Source organism: Sapajus apella, unplaced genomic scaffold (assembly GCF_009761245.1).
Source record: "Sapajus apella isolate SASKATOON/1434 unplaced genomic scaffold, GSC_monkey_1.0 scaffold58, whole genome shotgun sequence".
In the NCBI taxonomy this organism is placed as follows: domain Eukaryota; kingdom Metazoa; phylum Chordata; class Mammalia; order Primates; family Cebidae; genus Sapajus; species Sapajus apella.
In genome coordinates this window covers 214,223-237,446 of record NW_022436998.1, presented here as the reverse complement: position 1 = coordinate 237,446, position 23,224 = coordinate 214,223, and the positions used below count along the sequence as shown (strand labels likewise).

General features: G+C 43.7%; 1 protein-coding gene across 30 annotated transcripts in view; it reads right to left on the bottom strand.

Moving 5' to 3' along the window:
• SORBS1 (sorbin and SH3 domain containing 1) overlaps positions 1–23,224 on the bottom strand; it is a 253,867-nt gene that overhangs the window by 178,448 nt on the left and 52,195 nt on the right. For 22 of the 30 annotated variants that reach the window (XM_032245434.1, XM_032245433.1, XM_032245439.1 and 19 more), the window contains one exon: positions 3,520–3,605. The exons of the other annotated variants lie outside the window; for them this stretch is intronic. The gene's annotated coding sequence lies outside the window, so the exon portion shown is untranslated. The remainder of the gene's footprint in view (positions 1–3,519; positions 3,606–23,224) is intronic. 30 annotated transcript variants of the gene reach the window in all.

Here is a 23,224-nt window from a genome sequence, read left to right as displayed (position 1 = left end):
TTAGTCAATGGCAGGTGAGGGGTAGGTGGAATGCATACATCTACTGCAAACATTACAGCATATTTTTTATCTTGTGCATTTATCCTTGATATTTTGAAGATAATTATAAATATCTTCTAACTTATGGCCCTGTAAATCACGGTGCCTGTTGGGCCTTCTTCAGAAAATTTTATCACATTTAACTTTTCATTGAAAAATTACTGATTTTCAGGTATGTTTTCACTCAGTGAACCCTCAATTAATGAACCTTTGGATGGCATAACTATTGAATGAGAAAAATACCTAAAATGTATTAACAGTAAATTAAACTTAGTCACTGAAATGGCTTGTAGAAGTTCCAGTGCATAAGAGCAATGTAGCTTACAGGTTATTGGCAAAGGCTGCTGGATCTTCCTGCTTGCTAATAATTCACTCAGCTGACCAGATTTATGATTATGCAATCTTAAAACTAGTTTTCTTGATTTGGGGAAGTCGTAGCATTTCAAACTTTTTATATAAGGTGAGGCTTTATGACTACTTTTATATCACATTATCTCATTTGTATAATTCATATTTGCATAGAATGAAAACCATATTCATTAGCATGTCTTCACATTTACTTCTTAGTAGGGACTTTATATGGAAAATCTACCCTTTGCCTTCGCCTTCCCTCCTTTCTCTGTCAAAAATCCTACGCATCTCTTCCTTTCTCTCCCTAGATAATCTCATTCAGTCTCATGGTTTTAAATATCATCTATATGCCAATGACTCTGAGAGATACCATTTCCAGCCCCAGTCAACTCTACATCTCTATGGGAATATCGAATGGGCATCTCAAACCTAAGATGGCCCAGCAGAACCCTTAGCGTCTTTCTTTGCTCCTTATCTCAGTGAACAGCAATGTCATTTGCCTAGCCAAAAACACTGGACTAATCCTTGACTCTTCTTCTTACTCACATCCTACATGCAACCCAGCAGGCTCTACCTTCAAAATGTGTCCTGAGCCTGACCACTTCTTCATATCAGTCAATGCTCACTACTCTAATCCAAGCCACACCCTAATCTCCTGCCTGGACCACTGAAAGGACCTCCTATAGGTTATACAGATTCTTCTCTTGCCCCTAGAATCTATTCTGCACACAGGATCCAGAGGAAAAATGTTAAAGCACAAAGAAGATTACATGGACTATGAAATCCAATCACTCTCAGAGTAAAAATCAAACTTACCATGGCCTACAGGGTCTGGCTCCCACTTACCACTCTTATTTCATATCACTCATCCTCCCTATAAACACCCCCAGCCCAGGTCCAGCTAAACTGGCTGCCTTCCTGTTCCTCTACCATGCCAAGCTTATCCTGCGTCAAAGGCCTTTCTTTTCACTTGCTGTTCCCTCTTCTTGAACACTCCTCCCCAATTCCTTGACACCAGTGAAGTCTCTGCACAAAATCAATCTCCTTCTTTTTCTCTCTCACACGCATAGAAGCCTTTTTAGACCATTCTTTTGAAAAGAGCCCCGCCAGCCCCTCACCTTGTTTTACTGTTTTCATAGCACTCATTACTATCTGAAATTATATTGTCTATTTAGTTGTTTGTTTGCTTTCTAAGTATTGCTCACAATACTTAGTGAGCACCCATCAGGTGTGAGGTGCTCTTCTAAGAGCTGAGGATACAACAGTGAACAAGACAAGACAAGCAAAAATCTCTGCCCTCATGGAGTGCACACTCTTATTTATCATTCCCACTCAAACCAAAGGTCCAGAGAGGCACAGACACAGTCTGCCTTATGACCACTGAAGCACCAACCCAGGGCCCAGGGCAGTGCCTTGGCACAGAGCAGGCATTGATACTTATTTGCTGAATGGGTAAGTGTCCTGCTACCTGATGCCATCTGATTCCCTGAGGACTTCCACTATAGAGTTTTTTCTGCCTAGATGGGTTTCAGGTTCTGGGACTCAGAATGTCCATCGTGTCCCCTTGGACAGGGCAGTCTGGACAGCCAGGCTCCTGTGGCTGAGCTGGTTCCCTAATCCTGGGCCTGCTTATCCTAACTGACTGCCCTTCCTTCCTGTCCCAACCCCCAGCACCTTGCAAGTTCACCAGGTAGCCATCCCACTGGGATCTATCTCAGTGGGTCATGAGAGCACCTGATCCACATCATTGGCACTGACCAGGGAGTCAGTGTTAAACAGGCCAGCTTTTCTCTACAAAGGCTAGCTGAAATAAAGATGTGTGGGTTGTTCGGCATCCCTAGCTCATGGTGGTCCTGTCCCTCGATATCTCACCTAAGACCTCAACATCAACTAGCTAGCATACCTGCAGGTACTCTCACTTCAGCACTGGAACACACTATTATTAAGGACATATTTTTGCCTCTTTCAACTGTCATAGAGGCAAGACGTGTACCTGCTGTGATGAGTAATTAAGTTTCTTTCAAAAAAGGAAGAACATTTGTTAACTGTGAAATTCTCTGATCTCAAATAAAAATAAAGGTAATTGTGAAATGTCATTAATTCATCTTTCAAGAAAATGGCAGCTATACTGGTAGGAAGGAAAAAAAAGAGAAAGAATGCAAATCTCTTAACCACTCTGGAAGTCTCAGAAAATAAGTGTTTAAAACCCACTGTTGGCTGAGTGCAGTAGCTCACACCTGTAATCTCAGTACTTTGGGAGGCCAAGGCGGGCGGATCACAGGTCAGCAGATGTAGACCATCCTGGCCAACATCGTGAAACCCCATCTCTACTAAAAATACAAAAATTAGTGGGTATGGTGGCGTGTGCCTGTAATCCCAGCTACTCAGGAGGCTAAGACATGAGAATTGCTTGAACCCAAGAGGTGGAGGTTGCAGTGAGTCAAGATCGTGCCATTGTACTCCAGCCTGGCAACACAGTGAGACTCCATCTCAAAAAAAAAAAAAACCATTGTTTCCAACATATCGGTTTTCACACCTTCATGTATCTGTTGGCTCAGAAGTGCCCAGCTTGAATACCACTATGAGACTAGCAGATGAAGATGTCTATGAACATTACAAAAGCCAAGGCAGGAAGCCCCAATCTGGTAGTCAGTTGAATTGGGCTGGGTATGGCAGCTACACTGTAACACTTATACCTGGAACTCCAACTTGAAAAGTATGTTAACAAAGTTAATAAATGTAGGGAGTAGGGGGAGAATTGCCTTGCTCTGCAACTCTGAGCCAAATAGTATTACCTTATGTTTGCCCGACTTTACTCTCCCTGGGCAAACATAAGCATTCTTACATATATAATTTCTTGCACACATTATCTCTTTTAGTCTGCAAAGCAAACATATCCTGTAAACAGCAGGATATGTTTCTCTGTCTGGGGCCTGGGAGGTCAAAGAATTCACCTATAATCCCACAGTAAAAATGGCAGAACCAAGTAAGTACCAAGACCCAGATATGCCTAGGCCTAGCCCAGTATCCTTCCTTCTATAATAGAAAGAACAGCATGGTTCTCTGCAAATCACATTCTACAGAGTTTTTCCCTCCACTGAGAAGAAGGAAAAAAACACATATATTCACCAGTGGTTTAAGGTGGTGGGAAGATGCATTGGTCCAGGAGCTCTGGGCAGAAAGGTTTCACGAACTCTTCCAAAGGATGCCAACTCCTGCAGTGACAAATGTACAAAACACCTGGTGTGAATAACAGGCACCCTGAGGCCTCTCCCCAAGGGGACTCACTTAAACATCAATTGCCAGGCAATTTAGGCTTAAGTCCCTATCTCTTTTAGCCCAACTCCCTTCCCCGCTCTGACTTCCCAAAGTAGAAGAAGAATCTTTAATTCACCAGCTGAAATGGTCCCCATCAGAATTATAGAATCTTGGGCAGAAGGCAGCTTTAGAGTTCATCTTTAATAGAGATCACAAACTGAAAACACAGTGGGTGACATCCAGCCTGCGGAAGTGTTACATTTCATCTACGGATATGTTTAGAAAATCTGAACCAAACATAAAAATCAAAGCTATCACACAAAAACTGACTTCTGGCTTCTCTTTAAAAAAAAAAAAAAACAGACCTGTCAACATGGCCCACATTTAGTCTGACAATAATCCGGCAGTGCTAAGCATTAACAGCAGTTGCCCTTAATAGGGAGGCTTGGCTGCTCCAATATACCACAGTCCCCACCACTCCCTATTGTCTCCTCAACACAGAGAAGAACTGGGGTTATCATTAGTCATCGCCCTTGCATTATTGTTTTTCTTGTGGTACAGAAATATATTCTTCTACTTATAATTCTAACAAAAGTGGGAAAACAAAAGGGTCCTAGTTCCAAGAAAAAAAATATGGTAGAGCACATATAATAACTCAAGTTGGTAGCCTCACTCCTGTAGGAGTAGACAATTGCAACCCCCAAACAAGTACAACACACCCATTTTACACGAGTTGAATGTAAGCAGGAAACTGACTTGCCTGCTCCCATAGTTAGATGCAGAGCTCAACCTACTTCTCTCGATGATATAATCCAGGACTCCTTCACTATGCTAGACTACATACTAGTCTTATACTATTAAGCAAAAAAATTAATACAATAAACAACACACACACAATTAACTAATTAAAATTAATTATCAGAAATAATACTCAGCTTCCAAAGAAGTATTAAAGTCAAGGAAATACAGTTGAAACACTGCACTTTCCACTAAAATGCTTGCCATGCATCAAAAATGCTCAGTGTCCCAAACTATCTGGAATGCTCTTTATGCTAGAAAAATCTCCCTTAACATGTATCGTGAATACAAGACTGTAAATAAGTTTATGTACAAGGTAATAGCACTGTAATAAATAAGCAGTGTTTGACAACAAGATCTTGATAGGAGTTATTTATATCACTCCCCCAAAGAATTTATGGATTCATTCACTTAACAAATATTTATTGAGCCCTGTTACATACCAGGAAGTATGCTACGTGATGGAGGTACAAAAGTGAACAAGACCCTCAAGTTGCTCTGTCTGAATAAAAGATAGATCCAGACACTCAAAATGAATGATAAAATAATGGGTAAGTGTAGTGATCCGCAGTCAAATGCTCTTCTCCTGAGCTATAGCCTCTACGGTAAGTGTAGTGATCCCACTATGCACCTGTGTTATGGGAGCACTGAGCAGGGGCACCTGATGCAGTAGAGGTGAAGAGATACTTCCTAGCACAGCCAGAGGCCTCAGGAAATCCTAAAGCTTGGATGGGAGTGGACCAGGCATAGTGAGGAATGGAGGACAACGGAGGCAAAAGCAAGGAGGGGAGAACAGCCCCCTCCAATTTGGTCTTGTTGAGATCTCTTATTAGCTCTGGGTCTTAAAAACCCCTGCCTGATGCCAAATGACCCAACATCTGCTGGGACTTGATCCACAGCCTTACATATGCACTTACAGAAGTTTATCTTGATAAGTGCCCATATCAAAAATGTTACTGATTCAGCCCTGCTCCCTGGCAATGCCTACCTATGACTCCCTGGAGTCTGCTGTCCCACAGTCTACAGGGCCTAAGAAACATGGTGGTAGAAATACTAAGCCTTTCAGCCAGGTACGGTGGCTCACATCTGTAATCCCAGCACTTTGGTAGGCCCGGGCGGGCAGATCACAAAACCAGGAGATCGAGACCATCCTGGCTAACATGGTGAAACCCCATCTCTACTAAAAAGACAAAAATTAGCCGGGTATGGTAGCACACACCTGTAGTCCCAGCTATGCCAGAGGCTGAGACAGAAGAATTGCTTGAACCTGGGAGGCAGAGGTTGCAGTAAGCTGAGCTCGTGCCACTGCACTCCAGCCTGGGCGACAGAGCAAGACTCTGTCTCAAAAAAAAAAAAAAAGAAAAAAAGAAAGAAAAGAAATACTAAGCCTTTCATGATGTACAGAAGAGAGTAAATAAAGATGTTTTTCTTATACCAGTCACAAGGCTGCCCTGTCTATCTCCACCTCAGGGCCTGGATTTCCACAGCAAGAAGCTACTATGCATTTGAGCCTCAAGCAGGAAGCTTTGTGAAAAAAAATGTTCCAGAATATCAGCCCATCAAAATCCCCACATGGAGCTATTCTTTTCTTCATAGATAAGAAAGAAGTGAGCCGCCAGCCCTGATCTAGGCTGAGGCAAAGCCAGGGAAAAATACTCCAAAACACAGGCTGGAAAGAGGCACGCAGAGGAGGAAAGACCAAACACGTGGTCAAGGCTAGGGTTCCGGTTCAAGGCCTGTATGAGGAAACAAGCAGGCAGCATTCACCTGAAGAATCGAAAGAGCTTCCTTGGACCAGTAACTGATGGTCAGTTTCCTAAGTATGGCTGAAAATTACAATCACCTACAGAATTAATCCCCTATGTCCCAGAGTCATTAAATCAGGATCTTTGGTTTGGAGGTCCAAGCACTGTCCAGAACCTCTCCACGGGTGATTCTGATGTCCAATACAAAAAGGGTATATTTCACCCAGAGGTCTCAGAAGCTCCACAACAACCTCTTAAAGGACACGAATTCATCATCCTCCAGGAAGGAGCCAAGGATCCAGACTTTAGGGGAGTAGCACATTTTCGTATGTTTACCCACTCTCTGCATCTCACTATGACAACCATCACAACTTCCTTTAAATAAATGTCAAAAAAAAAAAAATGCCAGCAGCCAGAATAGCAAATGGGTAAACGAAGGGGCCTTCTCTTTCCCCGTATTTCTTGTATAGCATGATCCAATGTCAATGCCTCCAGGTAAACGATTGGGGGTATCCAATCTCAGCAGTGGATTTGAGCCTTCATACACCTGTGTGAGTTCGCTGCTCTGGCAGAACAAAGGCTGTGGGAGCATCCAGTCATCCAGGTGGCCTTCGAGGAACAGCTCCAAGGCACAGAGCACTCTGATCAGGTCATTCCTGCCCACGAAAGGGCAGGACTCTACCGATCAGTGCAGTGTCTGGAAACCTGCCACGCCTGGCTGAGCACTTCTCTTTCCAGATTTCCACTTTGTGGTCATGTAACGACCTGAGCTATCTCAAGCCAAGACTGGCAAAGTAAATGCCATGCACCACAAAGATGATGGAGAGATTGGAGTAAACTGGCTCCCAGAATGCACCAGCCTATGAAAATCTCTTCCCTGACATTACAAGGTATCACTAGGTGACCGTCAGGCAGCCAGCACCAGAAAAACCCACGGCTGACCAAGGTCAGCCTTCCTGATTGCCAAGGCCCAGCAGCAATCCACACTATCCTTCCAAGGAACAAGGAGACAGGCAGGTGTCCCCATCAACCTAAGGATCCTCCGTGTGAACCGTAATGCAAACTTGGCAGAGCATGGTAGAGGAGGAAGTTTAGGAAAAGCTCAAGATCATTATTTGCCCCCTCCTGGTGGTCCTCAAGTTTCAAAAGCTTCACTAATTTTCCTTGCAGTACTGTTATATCCTGGCCTAAAACAAGGCATTTCTCTGACACAACCCACCAAAAGACCTCACAAGAGTTGTCCCACGCCCTGCCAAAGACCACAATCCATCATCTCCCTTATTCCTCCCCCATCCCAGGAATACAGATTGATACCAGCCATTGTGACAGTCGCCTCTGCCACCCTCATTCCTACCAAACATCAATCCAGACTACCCGACCCACTCTGGACCACTCTGGCCTCTCCTGTTACATGTTCTTATAGCCCCATGTATCTCTCCTTCCTACCATGAATCACTTACATTTTCACATTGTTGTCCCACTAACCTACATATGGATAGGGATCCAATTAATCATTTCTGTTTTACCTTGTTACTGCTGTCATTTTACAATTTTAAGGGGTCTTTGTTTGACTAGCTCAAACTAGTACCTAATATAGTATCCTAATAGTATCCTCAAACTAGTATCCAAATATAGTACCTTTGAGCCCTCTGGTTTCCTTCAAAATATACCCCAAATTTCATGTCACTCAGCTCAGACTTGGTCCCTCTCTCCTTGCTCTGGATCCAAGGCCCAAGCCGCTTTCTGAGCTCATGGCATACTCTCTTCTTCTTTTCCCTCCACAAATTCCAACCCCTCCATCAACAAACCCAGGCAGTCAAGGGGAGCAAATACCCAACTGGCCTTGAGGCTGACCACCTTGGGAAAGAAACAAATCGGAAGTTATCCATTTCATGTTTGGGCAGTGGTTTTTTTTTTTTTTAAATCACTCTGCATTATTTTATTTAAGATAATGTCCTAATATGCAAAATGAATCCCTTTTTTGACCTTGAAAAGAACTTCTCTCTTTTCCCTAACAAAACCGACTGGGGCCATAACCAGTGCCAACATTTCCAGGACCTGAACCCCACTGAAGCTTCCTGGGTGCTCAGTGCTGAGGTGGCTCCCACTTCCCAAACACCTTTTGGCTCTGTTCCGATTGCCCAGCTGTCCTCCTCCTGCATCAATTGGCAAAGAAAGATGGGTCCTTGACAGCTTTTTAAAGCTCTTCCACCTACTCCGCTGATTCAGCAGGAGGGAGAATGAATGTTTCCAAGTTCTCTGAATGACACAAAGCTCATGAAGTACAACAAAATTAGTTTAAAATCGCAAAATGAGTTTAGCTCCCCCTTTAAAAAAAAAAAGGAAAGCATGCCTACTTTCAATGACTCACAATGACTTCACAATTTTTCCTCCACTAGGATATGTATTCTTCCTCCCAAAGCTAATGGTTCTCTCTCCTCCCCCTTCTGTTTCCTAAGACAGTGTAACTGGGCCAGATTGCCAGAAACCAGTTCTATCCGATTTGAGACCCCCTGAAAAAATTTTGACAAAGCCCAACGTACCCCATGCCACAGGATCCTTCCCCCTAAGGTCCTGTGCATTTGCTGTTCTCTCTGCCTGCAAAGCTTTTTCCAGGTTTCTTGCCAGGGAAAGAAAGCATTCTCACTTTTGAGAACTCAGATCAAATATGACTTTTCACTGAGGCCAGCCCAGACTACCTAACCTTACTCTCACCAGCAAAAACTACCTTTTTTGTAGACCCTCTCATAATCTGTAATTATCTTATTTATCCATATTTCCCTCTAATGTGCAAAAATTTTGCCCAACTTGTTTACTGCTGTACCCTCAGCAATACAATGCATAGCAAGTACTCAGTGAAACACTGCTGAGTGGGTGGGCTGGTAAACAAGGAGGAGGAGGCAGGCCAGTGGGAACAGGGCTGAGGGCCCTTGAAAGACACCCCATGGCATCTTCATCATGGTATGAAGCATGGGCAGGACTTCATCATGGCCTCTAGAATGGGTCTCTTGCTTTCTCTTGCCTTGATTCTTCTCAATCTGTTGCTACTTAGATACTGGTTCCACCACCATATACCCCCAACTCCCCCTCAACTGCTCAGACCTAGGTATTTCCCAGGAAACCCAATTCCCATGTTTGGCTTCTCTTACTCTGCCTCCATTCAGCTATCTTCAGCTTGAAAAATTCAGATATCCACAGGGGTATCTGACCTTCTATGACTTCACGGCCCTCAAGGATCTGACCCAAGCCCACTCCTCGAACCATATCTCTGATACCCCACTTGGCCCTCCATCACCACCAGTGAGCTCATGACCCAGCTCTCTGGATCCACCATGTCTAAATCTTTGCTCAGGTCTCTTTTACTGCTTAGAACATCTTTCTGTTGCCTCATTACTTGTTAGCTTCCTTCTACCCCTTAAGCTATCCCTCACCACCACCACCACCAACCCACCCCCAGGCTGGGACTAATACCCTTTCCCTCTGCCCCACAGTCACATTTGCCCTCAACATCTGGTAATTACCTTTAATCTCTGTTTCCCTCAAATGACTGCCTCTCGATGGTTCAGACCCATCCAATTCATCCTTGTTGGCCCAGAGCCTGGCACATAGTAGGCACTCAATAAATATACACTGAACTAAACTACCTTGTTTTCTCCTTGACAATTCCCATTTCCAAAGTGACTCCTTCAGAGCGTTAATACTCAGCACAAGTAACAGAAATATTTTGTTATTATGCATGCTTACTAAAGCCAACTGAAAAGAAGTAGCTGGGGTGGTGGTCTTATCATCATCATCATCATAAAACTGAAGATCTGAATGCTGAGAGGCAGAAAGGTATGTTATAAAGAGTACTGTTTCTGCGTTCAAGTCCAGACTAGGGCGCTCACCAGCAGTATAATCATGGGCATCTCACCTTCCTTCTCTGGCCCTAAGTCTCTTCCACTGTAAGATAAAAGGCCCAGTCAGACATGAATGGTCACATACTATATGATTCCATTTACATGAAATGTTAAGAATAGACAAATCCATAGAGACAGAAAGTAGATTGCTGGTTGTCAGGGAAAGGGGGTAGAGGGGGATGGGATGGGAATGCTAAATGAGCTTCTTTTTCGGGTGACAAAAACGTTCTGGAATTAGTAATGATGGTTGCAAACCCTTGTGAATGTGCTAAAAAAAAAAAAAACCCATGAATTATCTATTTTAATGGTTAAAACAGTGAATTTTGTGTTATGTGAATTTTATCTGGATAAAAGAAAGAAAGGGCTAGACTAGAATAGAGGTTGAAAAATTGGAGATCCAACAGGCCACACCAGGCTTATGGCATGTTCTTTAGACCTAAACAAAGTTTTCAATATATTATATTTCACGAATGATTTAAAAGTCAACGATTTTCTTATTAGTTATTATTATTTTTTAGAGGGATAGTGTTGCACTATGTTGCCCAGGCTGGTTTCAAGCTCCTGAGCTCAAGCAATCCTCCCGCCTCAGCCTCCCAAAGTGCTGGGATTACAGGCATGAGCCACGGTGCTCAGCCTCAAAGGTTTTCTTGATTATGATGGTGCTTATACAAATCTGCACAGGACTACATACACATATGCACACACACAAATGAGTACACATAACACAAGTGAGATCTGAATAAGAATTATAGATTGCAGCAATTGCCAGTTTCCTGGTTTTGATGCTGTACAATAGCTACATAAAATACTAACACTGGGGAAGTGGGGTAAAGGGCACACAGGATCCCTCTGTACCATTTGTTGCCACTTCTTGTAAGTCTACAATGATTTTTTTTTTGAGACAGAGTCTTGCTCCGTCACCCAGGCTGGAGTGCAGTTCCATAATCTTAGCTCACTACAACCTCCACCTCCCAGGTTCAAGCGATTCTCCTGCCTCAGCCTCCCTAGGAGCTGGAATTACAGGCTCCCGCCACCATGCTCAGCTAATTTTTGTATTTTTAGTAGAGATAGAGTTTCACCATGTTGTCCAGGCTGGTCTCAAATTCCTGACCTCAAGTGACCTGCCAGCCTCAGCCTCCTGAAGTGCTGGGATTAAAGGTATAAGCCACTGCACCTGGCCTTATAATGATTTTTAAATTACAATACAATTTCTAAAGCCAAAGATTTTACAATTTCAAAATGTGGCTTCTCCTTAAAAATAACAGGATTTGGTAACACTGAGCCTCAAGGATAACGACTGGAAGGATCAGGGTAGCAGCTGCTGCCCTGTAAGTGGCCATGGCCGATTCATCTCCCTAACACCAAAGGTGAGTGTTGGCTGCCACTATCTTTTTCTCTTACAAAAGAGAAATATTTAACAAAAACAGGAAAATGAAAGCCAACAGTCTTGTGTTTCCAGAAAAAAGGAAGATCACATTTTTGTGAGAGAGGAGAACATTCCTAACAGTTTGGTCTTCAATCGCTTACCCTTCACCTCATGCTACCTGCCCGACCTCTGAGGCTTTGAGGTTTAGACCCCTGGACTCTAACTCTGTTGGGCCATATCTCTTACTCTAAGTCAGCAAATAAAATTTAAAATCAAACAACTGGAAAAGAACACAGCTTAAGTATACAATATCTCATTCTCCCCTAAGTATGTTGGTTCTTTCATCTCACCTTTCCTGAGAACACAGGATCCCACTCTCAGCCATCAAAAGGAAAGGTTCCACCCCTTATGCATGATCACATCCAGAAAAATAAATATGATTTCTTTTCTCCACTGAAACTAGAGTTCTATTTAGTAAGGTAGGGAACAGGCCCTTAGGGTGTGCATTCCCCCACCTTTCTTACCACTCCACCACCCACCCACTCCCAGAGAACGTGCTTGGAATGCAACTGTCCCTGAAAAGGGGTGGGCATAGTCACAGACAATCCAAGTAAATTGCCAGTGAATGTTTTTAGCACAGCCATTTCCAACCAAGTTATACAAAAAGATCACCTGGGGCTCCAGCCTGATGGAGGAATTTTAATATCCGCTCCTCAGGTGACACGCATGCAGTCAGTCCAGCATGAATCCATCCTGGGGTGCCTGGAAATCAGTGATCTAGAAAACTCTGTCCCCTGGCTACCTGGACAGCGGGATAGGACATACCTCTCCAGCTACAGGTGGCTACTGAGCCCTTGAAATATGGTTAGTGTGACTTGAGATGTGCTATAAGAGTCATGTACACATTGGATTTTGAAGACTCAGAATTTGAAAAAAGAATGTAAAATATCTGAGAGGTTTTTTTATACAATTACATATGGAAATGATAGTATTTTGGATATACTGGGTTAGAAAAAAAGTTGTGAAAATTAATTTTGTCTGTTTCTACTTTTTTAACGTGGCCACTAGAAAGTCTTAAATTACCTATGTAGCTCAAATCATATTTCTACTGCACAGCCAGACTCAAGGAGACACTCGTCATTCTAGAGTGGGGATTACAGTCATAACTGAAAAGACAAGAAGGCTGGCCATGCTGGTTTCCACCTACCAGCTGTGTGATGTTAAACAAGCTTTCAATCTCTGATGTTCAGTTTCCTCCCCTGTACACAGGCATGATAACAACCAGACCCTGGGCTGCTGCTGAGCACAAATAAAAGAGCAGAGCTGGAAGCACCAACCACGCATCTTCTCACACAGCTGGTACCCAACACCTGCAGACCGCCGGCCCTTCTTCCTTCCCCGCCTTCTTTAAGGACACAAAATTTGAGTCCAGTATCATCTGGCTTCAAATTTACTAACCACAACGTCCAGTTCTGCACAGTGGAAGCAAGTAGGACAGTGGTTTTACATCTATAGGGTAAAAGGAATCACCTGGGCAGCCCGAACCCCTCAGAGATTCTGACTCTGTCCACCTGGTATGGGTCCAGGTATACACATTTCCCACCAGTGCCTCAGAACATCCTGATGCCTGGGGTCTAGAAGTCACTTTGAGAAACATTGACACAGCTGAGAAATTGTGACGAATCTCAGCAAGACTCCCTGGGGACTTCCCCAGCCAGGCAGACAGACCAGCCTGAACAAGGCAAGTGTGACCCATGGTGAGACCAGGAACTGGTCACAGGCGTTTCCCCAGCAGAGGGCTGTTTTCCTGAAATCTTTCAAACCTAGGTAGGAAATCACCGTCTGCCCTGGGCATTGCTCCAAACATCAGAAGGCAGCTGACACTTCCTGCCCTCACACAAAACCCCTTGAGGTGGTCAAAAAATATGGACAATTTCAAGGTACCCAACAGCTTGGCCATTGGGCTGAAAAGACCTTGGTGGAGCCAGGCACAGTAGTGCAAGTCTATAGTCCCTGCTACTAGGGAGGCTGAGGCGGGAGAATGGCTTGAGGCCAAGCGTTCAAGGCTGCAACGTGCTATGATCACACCTGTGAACAGCCACTGCACTCCAGCCTGGGTAGCATAGTATGACCCTATCTCTAAAAATAAAAATAAATAAATAAGTAAATAACACTATGATGCTTATTTACTTACCAGCAGTACCAGGTGGGTCTTTTTTTCTGTCCTCGCCTGGTACTCTTGCCTTAACACTCTGCAAGTCAGTCCTCTGGATGCTACTCTTCCTCAGAAGCGTTGCTCTGCCCTTCTAGGAGCCGACAGAAAGAAGCTCCATGCACAGACCTGCAAGTCCCAGCAGACTGTTTATTCTGGGGCCTTTAGCCACTCAAAAAAGTCATCTCAATGAACGTGAATGTTGGACAGACATTGCACACAGATCGATTCGACCCCAGGAGGCACAAACAGAAGAAAGCACTCTTTTTATCTAAGCCAAACAGTCACTGCTCTTTCCCTTGGTTTAAAAATCCTCCCTGTGCTAAACTACCACCACCTCAAAGCAATACAAAAGAGCAATTTCTTGGAGAACAAAAATTAAAATATCCTTCCCCAATAATATTTCTGTCAGTAAAATGTGGCCTAGAAACTCAACATATTCTTCCTTCTCAAAGCAAATTTCCTTTCTATTTATGGAAAAAAGACAGTCTGAATAAATTGCCACATTTCCCCACTAAATTCAAACTGCCTCAAATTATTTTTGAAGATAGGGTAAGAAGTAAATAAGCACTGAATCTGAGAACTCTGACATATGTCTTTATTTTTAACACAGGAAAATGATCTGAGATTTGTGCAGAATGAAGTAACACTAAGTACATGCTGACTTCAGCAAATCAGTCCCGGGCCACCCCCCACAGAGCATGTCCCCCTGCGCCCACCTTCCAGAGTGTGCTTCTCAGCCTCTACTGCCTCACCATTAGCTCAGATAGAACAGACCAGTGTCCCTTGAACATAACTGGGTCTCCACATAGCCCAGTGTCCACACAAGCAAGCAATCCAATTCAAACATAATAAAAATTAACTTAAAATGTTAGGGGATCTCTTGTTGAGCACCAAAAGGAGAGAATTAAATTATTAATGCATAGGAAAGTATCTTCAAAATGCTTTCTCCTTCTCTATCACTTAATATCCTAAACAGCTCCTCTAGAAACTTCCTTTTATTTTTCATCTCCACACTCTCCCTAAACCCCAGCTGATAAACTTTCCTCTCTCTCCTCCTTTCCTTTGATCTCCATTCTCTCTTCTCACCTACAAGTATTGGCCCCTTTCAGATGCCAGTACCTGCTTACACACACACACACACACACACACACACACACACTCTCTCTCACTCTCTCTCTCTCTCTCCCTCCCTCTCTCGCCATCCCCACTTCCTATTTCTCTAATTCACCCTCTACAGGTATTGATCGACTTATAACCTATGCAACTTAACGACCATTCAACTTTATGACCACAATCGCTAGCCATGACTGCTCCGCGTCTGGCAGCGCAACACGTTGCCCAGCTGGACGTACGACAGTGCGGACCAGCTTCCGGCAGCACTACCATCTCCGCGTGCATATAGCCTACTCAACTTACGACCAAATCGTGTTACGACCAGTCTGTCAGACCCAATCGTGGTCGTAAGTCGAGCACTAGCTGTACTCATTGCCCTGACTCCATATGAAAAAGCCCCAGGCACTAAACTAACCAAGAGAAACTTCTCCTTAGAAGGTAGAGTTACTAGGAAAGCTAAGTAATAGAAAACAGAATTCTCTTTAGCAGAGGGAAGAGGAGAAAGTCCATGAACACTGGCATGTGGCAAGAGGTGGTGGGTGCTAGAACCTAATGCCTAGTAGCCCTAAATGTCACCACTCAGATCAGCTGGGTCCAGCTTCAGAAAAGATTATCTTTATATCCAAGTTAGACCTCTGCTGCAGAGAGAGCCCCAGAAACCACATCACCCTGGCCTCCAAAAGCTTCTCAACACACTGTTTGGCTATATACATCTCTACATTACCTGGGATAAAGCAGTAAATAGAGAGGGGTATTTCCCAGGTCCCTGTCTACAGCAGATTCCTCTTGGTGCTCAGAGAAGTTAACAATGATCTGAATGTGAGGAACTGCGGACCTAGCACCATAAAGAACTTCTAAAATGGCTCTGCTTGTGCAAATGGTTCGTTCCTTCATTCTCCATGCACTGAGGAAGTTTGGGAGGCAGTGAGGATGAAAACAGGAAAAATACAATGAATATGACCCAGTCTCTACTCTCATGGATTAGCTGTGTGGCCTTGGGCAAGTTTCTGTACCTCTCTGAGCCTATTTCCATTTCTGCACAATGGCATGGCTGGCCATAGGTGATCAAGTTCCTTTCCAGCACTGCCGTTTCACAGCTCTGTGATTTTAAGGATACTTGTCATGGGAGTCGTGGCCAAACAGGTGGGAAAAAGGACAGACAGAAGAGGGGGTACAAGCTATTACAAAATCTTAATTATTACTTATCATTGTTTGGAGCTCTAAGAAAACATTCTTGGCCAAGTGCAGTCGCTGTAATCCCAGCACTTTAGGAGGCCGAGGTGGGTGGATCATGAGGTCAGGAGTTCAAGACCATCCTGGCCAAGTTGGTGAAACCCCATCTCTACTAAAGATACAAAAAATTAGCCAAGCGTCATGGCTAATGCCTGTAATTCCAGCTACTCAGGAGGCTAAGGCAGAAGAATCGCTTAAACCTGGGCGGCAGAGGTTGCAATGAGCCATTGCACTCCAGCCTGGGCAACAGAGTGAGACTCCATCTCAAAAAAAAAAAAAAAAGAGAGAGAGAGAGAGAGAGAGAGAAACGAAGGAAGGAAGGAAGGGAGGGAAGGGAGGAAAGGAGGGAAGGAAGGAAGAGAGACAGAGAGAGAGAGAAAGAAAGAGAAAGAAAGAAAGAAGAAAAAAAGAAGGAAAGAAAGAGAGGGAAGGAGGGAGGAAGGGAGGGAGGGAGGGAGGGAGGGAGGGAAGAAGGAGAGAAAGAAAGAGAGAAAGAGAGAGAGAGAAAGAGAAAGAGAGAGAGAGAAAGAAAAACATTCCCTGCAGCTCCAAAAACTGCAGGTGTCAAGTGTGGTCAGCAGTCACAGGTCAGTTTCTGGGACCCCTAATCTTAGTAAGAGAGAGATGCGCACACTATTTCTAGCAGGCCATTCACTTATGGGCCACAGGAAGACACCTTATGGGCATTGACTTTCTCACCCTGTAGCAAGACCCTCCCCATCCTAGTGAAGTACAGAGTTCATTCTCCCTGGTCTGCAGATGAAAACATAGGGTCTGAATGACTCCACACATCACACAGTTTGTTGGCAGCAAAACCAAGAGAGAAGCCCAGATTGTCTGACTTCCCAGCTCACATTAAATGCCAATTAGATAACTGTGTGGGATCACTGCAAAGCACAGACACTTAGAAACCCACACGCAGACTTACCTAATTGGTCCAAGAAGACGAGGGAGGACTCTGCAAACCAGAAGCCAAGAGCAGCCTCTCCCTTCCTTCACCACCCTGACAAGCAGGTTGCTCACCAGCCCTGGGGGTTAGTATCTACCTGCTACCCTGTTACATGTACAAACTTCTGTCTTTAAGCGATTGCAGGTGGTGGCTCATAATCTAGAGCTGAAGATCTTTACCTGAGCACCAACTAAAATTATATGCAGACTCCACTACTTTTTGTACATGTATCCCTGGACAAATCTTTAATATCTCAATGGCTCAGTGTTCCCATCTGCAGGACAGAGATTACAATGTCTACACCTCACAGGGTTGTGACGAGCATCAAAAGAGGTAATACACCTAAGTGCTTGGCACAATGTCTACAACATAAATGTTAGTTTTTATCATACGAGTTTTCAGGAAAAAGTGTCCAAAGCTTTCATCAGGTTCTCAAAGGGGTCCACGTTCCAATAAAAACTAATAACTCTTGGCCAGGCCCAGTGGCTCACGCCTATAATCCCAGCACTTTGGGAGGCTGAGGCATGTGGATCACCTGAGGTTAAGAGTTCAAGATCAGCCTGGCAAACATGGTGAAACCCTGTCTCTACTAAAAATACAAATATTAGCTAGGCGTGGCAGAGGTGCCTGTAATCCTAGCTACTTACTTGGGAGGCTAAGGCAGGAGAATTCTTGAACCCACGAGGCGGAGGTTACAGTGAGCTAAAATCATGCCACTGCACTCCAGCCTGAGCAACAAGAACAAGACTCCAACTAAAAAAAAAAACCCTACGAACTCTTGTTCTACGCCCTATCCTTAGAACAGAACTGAGGTTATCCTGTAAGAAGAGAAGTCTCCCCTCTAGCTTCCTTACCTATCCGGATGAAAGGGATGGGAGGCTTTCTATGTCCCCTTACTCCTGGAGGGTTGGGGAGAGTGAGGAGATGAAAAGTAAAAGGGAGTTTCTAGAGGAGCAGCTGCTGTCGTGTATGGGACACGAAGTGGTAGAGGAGAAAGGATCTTAAAGATATTTTTCTTGCATTAATAATTTAATTCCCTCTCTTTGGTGTTCAACAAGAGATCTATTAACATTTTCAATTAATTTTTATTATGTTTGAGTTGGATTGCTTCCTTGTATGGTTACCATTCTTTGTTTTCACAGTTCCTCAACAGGAGGTTCAGAAAAGGTGACCAGATTACTGGAATGCAGAGCTGGGAGGTGCCAGAAGCTCCTCCTCCCGTGTTCTGCGGGACTCCATGCGAGTGGGTTTATTCCTAAGTATGTGGAAGCTGGAGTTGGGATTTGTTCCTTTCTCATTTAGATTAGGACCAAAAGGGGTTGGAAGAGGTATTTCCCAGCCAAAAAAAAAGCCTATTTCTTGCCTCCAGCATCAGAATGAAAATGGGGATTCTGGGTCCAAAACACAGAAGAGCTCTAACTGCAGAGCCTCAGCCTTGGGTCCAACACCCAGATAATTCCACTCAGGTAGAAATGAATGTGGAGGATACAGATGAATGTTTAACACGAGTTAATTCCAACACCAGACATCTTTACTCTCAGCTGGAACAATGTCAACTCCATAAAGACTCAGGTAACTCTGATAGGCAGTTAAGTCTATCTTCGATTGATCGGGAGTGGAGAAATATTATTACTACTTAATAAACATGGTGTTGGGTTAGATGACATTTTTCAGAGCAAGGGGGGTTTAAAAGAAAAATAAGTAAGTATAAAAAGAAGGGCATCTTTGATGACAAAAAGGCTAGGAACAACTGTTCCCATGGCAGCCCTGGCTCCCAACTTACCTAAGCTCCAATCTGTCATCCCTCCTGTATTCTCTACCTTGTTATCCCATCGCCAGACTGAGAATGAATTTCAAAGCAACCATGCTTTTCTTACAAATTATTTTCTCTAATATAAAAGTAATACATGTTAATCATAGAAAGCTGAGAAAACAAAGGAAGTCCCAAAGAAAACACAAGAATCTACCAATGTTAACATGTTAATTTACGGCTGCCAATCTCTCTTTTTCGTGTTTTAAAGCAAATGATTTTTATCTATATTTAAAGACTGAATATCACACTAAATTTCCTAAGATGGCAAGCATCTCTGAAGATTCAGTAAAAGCAGCAAGTCCAGAAAAGCTTAAAACTTGTTGGCAAAATTAAGACAGTGCAAATGTGAGTGTATATGTGCACGTATGTGCGTGCGCGCGTGCACACACACACACACACACACACACGTGCAGGTCTTGCCTCTCACAGGCCTCTTAAACTCTCATAACACAGGATGGTCACTGGCCACCCCTGAACTAAGAAGTTTAAACTTAGAGGATCAAAAAAGAACCCCACCCACTAAAACAATGCTCTTTAAGTATGAAAAAGCCTAGCATTTCCAACAAGCATTTTTAAAAACCTAAAACCTATTATGTGTACCTTGGCACCAATTTGGGTTGGTTCCTGGTGGGATTCCAGGATAGAATTTCAAAAGATGCTGTAATTATTCCTCATGTCACTGATACCATTCTATCAGACTCAAATAAATCAAAATCATAATAAGAAAAACAAAACTGAACCTCTGGCAATACACTTAGTACTTAGAAAACAAGAGTTTTCTAAATGCTGAGAAAACCAGATCCTTTTACGGTTGCCTCATAAAACCATTTCTAATGCCACTTATGCCAGAACTATGGAAAGAATAATTTGCTTTCCAGTTTCAACAAACTGCATCTAAGTGATTTTTCCAAAGAGAAAGCATTTGAGGGCAAAGGTATGAGAAATCCTAGGGCAGGTAGGAGAATGTATAACAGCTGCTTGGTTTTTTTGTTGTTCTTGTTTTGAGACAGATTCTCCCTCTGTCACTCAGGCTGGAGTGCAGTGCGTGATCTTGGCTCAGTGCAACCTCCACTTCTCAGGTTCAAGCGATTCTCCTGCCTCAGCCTCTCAAGTAGCCAGAACTACAGGCGCGCACCACCACACCTGGCTAATTTTTGTATTTTTACCACAGACAATGTTTTACCATGTTGACCAGGCTGGTCTCAAACTCCTGACCTCAGATGATCTGCCCACCTCCACCTCCCAAAGAACTGGGATTACAGGAGTGAGCCACTGCACCCGGCCAACAGCTGCATGTTAGACTCATTTTTTTTCAAGACTCAAATACAGTTAGAAGATACTTGTGCTGGTATTTACAAAAGCGGTCCTCCTCCCTAAACATATCTAGTCACAGATGGGTGAGGACTTGGGAAAGAATACAGGCACTTTGAGGTGAGTAATGGGTAGGCCCTGGGATTATAAAGCTGCCACCACTCAAAAAACCTGTTCTTAACCATTCTGCTATCCCTTCATCAAAAACAGCCTAATCTTAACCCTTGCATAAAACAAGGATCTTTTCCTCTTGAAAGATATCAATTAATAAAATGTCTAAGGAATTTAATCTTCAACTTCAGAATTTCATTTTTAAAGGTATCACAGTATAGCTCTTACTTAATATCTTTCTTCTCCAAAAAAACAGAATTTTAAAACTAAACATACACACATGATCACATAGAGGAAGAAGTGGGACACAGAAACTAAAGAGCAGCCAGGCACAGTGGCTCATACCTGTAATCCCAGCACTTTGGGAGGCCAAGGAGGGCAGATCACCTGAGGTCAGGAGTTCAAGACCAGCCTGGCCAACATGGTGAAACCCCATCTCTACTAAAAATACAAAAATTAGCTGGATGTGGTGGCACGTGCCTATAATCTCAGCTACTCAGAGGCTGAGGTAGGAGAATTGCTTGAATCCGGAAGGCAGAGGTTGCAGGGAGCTGAGATCATACCACCCTGGGAGATAGAGCAAGACACCATAAAATAAGGAAGGAAGTCAGGGGCAGGGAGGGGAGGGGAGGAGGAAGAGGGGGAGGGGAGAGGAAGGGGGGAAGGAGGGAAGGAAGGAAGAAGGGGGAGAGAGGGAGAAAGGGGGAAGGAGGGAGGGAGAAAGTGGGAGGGAGGGAGGGGGAAGGAGGGAGGGAGGGAGGGGGAAGGAGGGAGGAGGAGAAGGAAAGGAAAAGGAAGAGGGAAGGAAAGGAAAGGAAGAAAGGACAAGAAATTAAAGGGCATCTAAGCAAAGTAGTAGCCCAGATTTTTCTTTTTTTTTTTTGAGACAGAGTCTCACTCTCTCACCCAGGCTAGAGTGCATTGGTGTGATCATTGCTCACCACAGCCTCAGACTTCTGGGTGCAAGAGAACCTCCTGCCTCCACCTCCCTCCCGAGTAGAGGGGACTGTAGGCGTGCAACACCACGCCCAGCTAATCTTTTTATTATTTTGTAGAAATAGGATCTTGACATCTTGCCTAGGCTGGTCCTGGACTCCTGGGCTCAAGCAATCCTCCCACCTCAGCCTCCCAAAGTGCTGGGATTACAGATGTGAGCCGGCACACTCATCCCAGACTATTCAGACATATAAATATTTGTCACTTTTTATGGAATAAAGGCTGAATATGGTTATTTTTCTACACTGACTAAATCTCTAGGAAACTGTTTCCTAAAAAAGGTCACTGCAATGTTCTCAACTAATGGAGTACATGACGCTGAAAGTTCAAGTCAGACTCATCTAAACCATAAAAGCCAATCAATAATGTTTCCTGCATTTGTATAGTGCCTGTTACTATGCAAAATGCATCTATCACTCCATTTTATGCCACTTATGTCAGAACAAAAGGAAGAGTAATGTTGTTGACTGGTTAGACAAACTGCACCGTCAAGAATGCTTCTATCCTCTGAAATAGATGAAAGTTCCAGACAAGAATGTCAGATTAGCAGAAAGAGCTTTCCAATGAGAAGAGCCATCCAACATTGGAAAGCGTGGCTCCTAGAGAGTGAGTTCCTCAATGCCAGAGGTACACAAGTAGAGTTGTAAAAGCCTTGTGGCTTCTGGCCAGGTGCAGTGGCTCATGCCTATAATTCCAGCACTTTGGGAGGCCGAGGCAGGCAGATCACCTGAGGTCAGGCGTTCGAAACCAGCCTGCTGAAATCCCGTCTCTATTAAAAAAAATAAAAACCTTGTGGCTTCCAACTGCCCTACTAACTTTAAGATTCAGAGTCTTCAAGTTTCTTACAATGGAAGCCATGACAGCATTGCCCTGTTGGCTTCTCTCATTGCCCATTAATGAGAAAGATGTTTAGCTCACTGACGTAAGTCCCAGTGAAGTCTTCTCCAGAGCTCAGAAGGCCCATAAATAGAGAAATAAAGAGCAGGAGGTGGGAGTTATTCACCAGAGGAAGCAGGATAAGCCCAGAGGAATAGCCTCTGGAATTATATAAAGGATTTGGAGGTGACTGGGGGTGGCCCTGGGAACAAAGTGAAACTGTTGAAACTCAGATAACAGTCCACATTCCTGACGTTGGATTGTAGCAGTCCCTCTGGAAAAGGCAACACTTCTTGGGACTGTATACAAATCCAGCTGGGTCCCTGGCTGGGGGACTCTACCACTGCCCCACAAACCCTATATATCACCAAATATCAACAAGAGCCGTCTTTTGAGTTTCCTGAAACTGAGAGTTCAAAGAAGGTGCCTTCTAGGACAACCCCACCCCCAAGTTAACCAGAGGCCAGCAAACAATGAACTAGGGTGGTATATTTTCTCTAAACTCTATTTTTATGACCAAAGCAAAGGATAATAATTGGTAATCTGTAATTTGGTCCAATAAAACAACCTGTAGGAGATGCCTTAAATTCAATCCAGATTCCCTGGTTTTATTTGGTCTACAGAGCTCATAGCAACACATGGCCCAATTCAAGCCAATAATTTAGAGTTTTGGAACAGACTTTAAAAGTTTTATTGGCAAAATCACAAAAGGCCAAAGAATGCACATGTTACTCCAAATAAGGAAACCTTGTCGCTCTCAGATAAGGCAAGACACCCAGGATTTTCAGAGAAGATAGAATTTTTCTTCCTCCAAAAAAAAAAAAGCCAGGAGATGGTATATAGGGAGGGGAAGGGAAAAGAGAACCAAATCTTCATCTTACATCGTGACAAGTTAATAGATGATGTCCAAAAGGTAGTAAAACATACAGGTTACTTTCAGATGTGGAAACAAATACCAAAGGAATCAGTTAAGATTTTAAAGGGGCTGCCATCGGGGCAGCAGGGAGCTAAAGGTGACAGGGCAGGAGACTGTGGTCCTATAGACGGATGTGATTCTTGAAACCCTATGCCTGTGTAACTTTGGTAAAAATGACAAATTTTAAAAGCTAGAAGAAAACAGGGAAGGGCTAATATACACTAAATGTATGCAT